This window comes from Oryctolagus cuniculus, chromosome 6, assembly GCF_964237555.1.
Source record: "Oryctolagus cuniculus chromosome 6, mOryCun1.1, whole genome shotgun sequence".
Taxonomy (NCBI): domain Eukaryota; kingdom Metazoa; phylum Chordata; class Mammalia; order Lagomorpha; family Leporidae; genus Oryctolagus; species Oryctolagus cuniculus.
Genome location: NC_091437.1, coordinates 137,007,085 through 137,012,561, shown reverse-complemented (window position 1 = coordinate 137,012,561; position 5,477 = coordinate 137,007,085). Strand labels below are relative to the sequence as shown.

Genomic DNA, 5,477 nt, shown 5'->3' with positions numbered 1-5,477 from the left:
GAAATAACTATAGCTGTCTCTTGTTTTCTGTGAATATCAACTGAATTGTTAGACCAATCATGCCATATAATGAAGTTAAAAATGTAACCAGAAGGCATGTAAAGGAAGGAGAACTATATTAATTTAATTTTTCTGGCTTCTCTGTGTCGTTACTTAATGGAAATATTTGTTGCCTGGAAACCCAAACTTTCAGGGATATACATACTTACGTTAAGAAATCTTAGTGTTAGAATCTCTCTCTTCCTATCTTTCTGGGGTACTAAGGTCCAATTTATAACATCATCTTTTATATTTCATATTTTATAGTTCATATAGGGTAGAGTCAGAGATTTTGATTATGAATGTGGTCAGCTACTTTCAGAAGTTGAGGAGAAGTGTAAGATGTTTCCTGGAAAAGTATGTATCTCAAAAAAATAACTTCATTATACGTATAGAATTGTTTCAGTGGGACTTGTGATATAATGGAGCCAAGATAGTGACTTTGCCACTGTTTTCAGATTGCTGCTATATGTAATTACCATGCATCATTGACTCTTAACCTTTCTGCTAAGAATGACAAGATGGATAGGAATTGCTATCAATCACTAAGGTGATTTGGTGAAATGACAATGTACTTCAAACCTTAGCTCACAATGGATAATACCAGTCACTTCTAAGCTATCCTAGGAAAATAACTTTTAGCTTCATTTTCCTAGAAAATTAGAGAACTCATTTCAGAAATCTATACTGTTGATTCTTTTGCAGATATTTCACAATGATGCAGCCCCAACTTTTTTCCTATATTTGGAAACGAATTTTCATTTTTAATACATAGCTGCTAATTGTTTTTTTTTTCCAAACAACATATACTATTAAATGTTAAGGTATATGTGATTTTCTTATATGCATACTAATGCATGGGGATACTTGAGACAATTCATAAAAAGTAGGAAAGTATTTTATTGCATACATTCAGAATACACTCATAGCTTTTTATAACACAGATTTCCATGAAGTTTTTGAAGATTTATTTATGTATTTGAAAAGTAGAACCACTGAGAGGGAGATGGAGAGACAAGAGAAATCTTTTGTCTGTTAGTTCAATACCAAATGTTCTCAACATCTGGAACTGGTTCTGGTTGAAGCCAGGAGCCAGGAACTCTATCTGGGTCTCCCACAGTGGTGGCAGAGAACCAAGTACTTGGACCATCATTTATTGCCTGCGAGGCACATCAGTAGGAAGCTGGATTAGAAGCATGGAATAGCCAGGACTCCAAGGATGCAGGCTGATATTTGATGTGAGCCTCACAAGTGGCAGCTTAACCTATGATGTGAAAACACCAGCCCCTCCATGAACTTTTCAACAATCCTTGGGTGTGTGTGTGTGTGTGTGTGTCTATGTGTAATATGTTTAACATGTAGTTTGCCCTGAAGTTATTTCTTGATTTGAGACACTTCTGGTGGCACTGTCATCATAAATAATATCTATTGACTGACTTTTCTTCTCTTTTTAAAGAAACTCGTGTTTATTTTAGATCAATCCTATTTACATTTTGCTTTAGAGACTGTAGAAGAGCAGCTTCAGACCACTCAGTGGTTGTTAATACCCATTTGTGGCCTGAGCAATGGGATCTGCACACTGGTTTTCCATGGCAGACTGAGAACTAAAGTCTTCAGTGAGAAATGGCTGAATAGGCACAGAGGACATCTGCATACCTTCAGATTAGTCTGCAACCCCAGACTGAGTAGCAGTAAACTCAGGGGCTGGGATAGTCCATTCGCCATGAAGTTCATTCTTGGTGACCTTTGCATCAATTGCCTGCTCTTCCTTTTCAGTCATGTCAGGACCACTATAGAAGTAGAAATCAAGCATGACCTTCGCTGGGTGTTCACTGGAAAAGGTACCATAGATGCACAGGAACTTCCTGGAGCCAACACCCACCCCCTTCAATCCCATGGCTTGAGCTCTCTTTTCCCATGGAATGCAATGTCCACATAGCACAAAGGAGAATCTGTGTCATACACAGCAACTATAGGCAAGTTCACATAAGCTGCCTCAGTAGGATGCTGATTGTGAGTTCTGGAATCAGTGATGACCAGAATACGTGGCTAACTGAAGGCTTTCTGGATATGGATAGCAAAAGTTTCAGGCGTGAAGCAGTGGGAATGGGTCCACTGTCTGCTAAAAATTTCAGCACAGTCCTCTGGACAATGTTCAGGGAGGATATGACGCCGACATCAGCACAGTTTTTAATAAAAACAATGGCACTAGCCACCAACAGAAGCATCTCTCATGTCCCCTTCAGACTGATGATGCAGATGCCATCGCTTTTCATTTTGTAGATGGACTGTCCCATTTGGAAATCAAGGTCGCTGTCACCAGGTGGCTTCTTGTTGCAAAGACGTTGAAAACATCCTCCTCCTTCATTTATAGGACTACAAAGACACAGGGTATTGTGAAGTTTCCCTTTAAGTTACTCTGGTAATCCATAACAATGCTTTATGGACTGCTCTCTGCAGAGTAACAGAAGGTTTGGTTGTCTTTCTCAAATTTATTCCTCTCCTTCCCAACAAGTTCCAACATCTCAGACTTCAAACTTCAGTTGTTGAACTTATTGTAAGTGCCAGCTCTGGAGCCCCTGATGGGAGTGCTCCAATAAATAAAGCTTGTTTAACTAGCATAGAGATTACTGACATAAAACTTTTGCATACCTGGGTGAGACTGGGAAATGAATCACGAGGCACTCTGCGACATGTGACTTGAGACATACTTTCTTTCACGTCTGTGTGAGGTTCCAAGAGGAAATGCCATAAATCTGACAATTTAGTGGAGGTATACTAATCCATATATACGGCATATTCTGAAAATTGTACCCTGAAGTAGCCTGTGACATACAAATAACAATGGCACATTTACAAAGATTTTGAAAAACTAAATTACTGAAATAAATGATTCTCTATGTGTCTAATTGAACAGCTTTGAATTTTTGAAGTTTTAAAACAGTAATTACTTTTGCTTTTGTCCACTGTGTTCAATGAAGTAATATCATTATATCTTGAAAACATGAAGGAAGAAGGAAGGAACTTTTTGTTTCGAATTCTTTCTTCTGAGTTCATAATTCTGCTGTATTGCAGTGAGATTGAAAACGTTGAGATTGGGACATAGATCTAATTATAGGGGCACAAGGCACCCTCTCAGTACATATTTTGCTTGTTTTATCCACAAATGTTTTAAAAATAAATGTTATTCTATATTTTTAAGGTATAGAACATGATGTTATGGGATACATATGAGGATACTTTAAAAAGTTTGTAGGGGCTGGCACTGTCAAATAGCAGGTGAGGCTGCCACCTTCAGTGCTGAAATCCCATATGGGCATCAGTTTGATCCACTTCCGATCCACTGGCTGATCCACTTCTGATCCAAGTCTCTGCTATGGCCTGAGAAAGCAGTGGAAGATGGCCCAAGCGCTTGGGCCCCTGCACCTGTGTGGGAGACCTGGAGAAAGCTCCTGGCTCCTGGTTTTGGATCAGCCCAGCTCTGGCTACTGCCACCATTTGGGGAGTGAACCAGCAGATGAAGGAAGGACTTCTCTCTCTCTTTCTGCATCTGCCTCTCTGTAACTCTGACTTTCAAATAGATAAACACATCTTTTAAAAAAAAAGTTTGTGGAAAATAATTGAACATTTGTTTTGGTGCAAAATTTTGAAAGCCATGCATAGTTTTTTCATTATATGAATTTTCCCTGAAACTTCATTTTAAACTTTTTATTTGTTTAATTGATAGGCAGAGAGACAGATAGACAGAGAATGTGAGCCCTCATTCACTGTTAACTCCCAAAATTTCCACAATGACTAGGGCTGGGGCTGGGTCAGGACCAAAGAGGAGGCCTGGGAACACAATGCAAGTATCCCACATGGGTGGCAGGGGCACATCATGGCCTTCTTCAAGTGTCTTCAAAGAGCCAGAGATGGGAATCAAACCCAAGTGCTCTGATATGGGACACAGGTGTCTTAACCACTAAATTAAATGCCCACTTCTTAATGAAGTTTTTAAGTGAGATGAATGAACACATTTCCACTTATTTTCCATCATTCTTCCAGATACTTCTGTAAAATTGGAAAGTAAATACATTTAGATAATTGTTGAAAAACTAAGTTAATTGATGTTTTTGAACAATATTTTACCTATACTGCATGATGCAATACACAGAATACCTCAAAACCATAAGCAGCCTTTCTGAAATCTTTCAAGAATGATATATATTTCTCCCGATGACATCCAGACACTCTACTGCTGCTTGTGGAGCCCTTTGTGACTGGCAATCCAGGAATGAATTTTAAATTGGAGTATTTGATTTGAAAAGCAAAATATGTCCTGACATTCTAAAGCAAAAGAGAATATTAAGTATAATACCTCTAATAATAACACCACCACAAAACAACAACAGCACAACAAAGGATCTTTCTATATATTTACTCTTGTTGAAAGATAATCTCAGGAACTAAAGAGGAGAAGAAGAGGAAGGGAGGGGTATTAAGGGGAGAGAGGTATGGATATTGTCTTAGAATTGTACCTATGAAATGCATGAAATCGGTTCTCTTTATATTAATAATTTTTAAAAAAGAAAGATTATTGTGTTAAAGGTTCTTTAATTTTTTCATGAAATTGAAGAGAACTTTCATATTTATATTTTACTTTGCTTGAATTGACAGTTTGAATTTACAGTTCTACTCTTGACAGAATGAGTAAATGATTTTCTCTTTTTTATAAAGCCCTTCTCTACATTAAAAATTTTAATTTTTGTTTATTTTATAAAAACTATCTTAATTATGTAGTTAGTTGGCTTCTTGCCACTGACACTATATGTTCTACAAAGTGCTAATTACATTATTACATCACACAAATGTTTCATAAAAATTGTGACAATAAAAATTTCAGTAAAACATATTTTTTAAGCTAGAATGATTTAAGAGTTTAGGAAAATGTTTCATATATAAGAAAATTGTTACTTTAGATTTAGATTTTTTAATATTCTTTGATGCTTAAATATATTTAAGGAAAATAAGAATATAGGACTCTCACTAGTTCATGTGCACTCAAAAACCAAATAAACTTACTTACTTTTATATTGCTTAAATTCGTCTTTTAACTGTGATATCAGTGATTCATGTGAAGCACTAAAAATTGGTCACTTTTAGTGTATTTCATTGTTTTTGTTTATAATTTATAATCATGAACTTGGAACTGGTTTAATCTCAGTGGTCATTCTAAAGTTATTGAGGAAATGCTTATATATTCTGAAACTGAAACCACATAAGGCCTAACAAGTTTATTTTCTTAACCTGATTGAACCTCTTTTATAACTAGATACCTTTTTAAGACAAAACATATGTTTTCCATGATGTATGCTCAATATTATTCATTATAATATTTGTATTTGTTTATCATCCAGTTTTGTGTATGCATTTGAAATTGGGGAAAAATTGCACCCCAA

The 5,477-nt window shown here is 36.3% G+C and overlaps 1 pseudogene; it reads right to left on the bottom strand.

The window, feature by feature from the left end:
- Nucleotides 1-1,505: 1,505 nt before the first annotated feature.
- Nucleotides 1,506-2,470, bottom strand: LOC138850098 (small ribosomal subunit protein uS2-like; annotated as a pseudogene).
- Nucleotides 2,471-5,477: the final 3,007 nt, after the last annotated feature.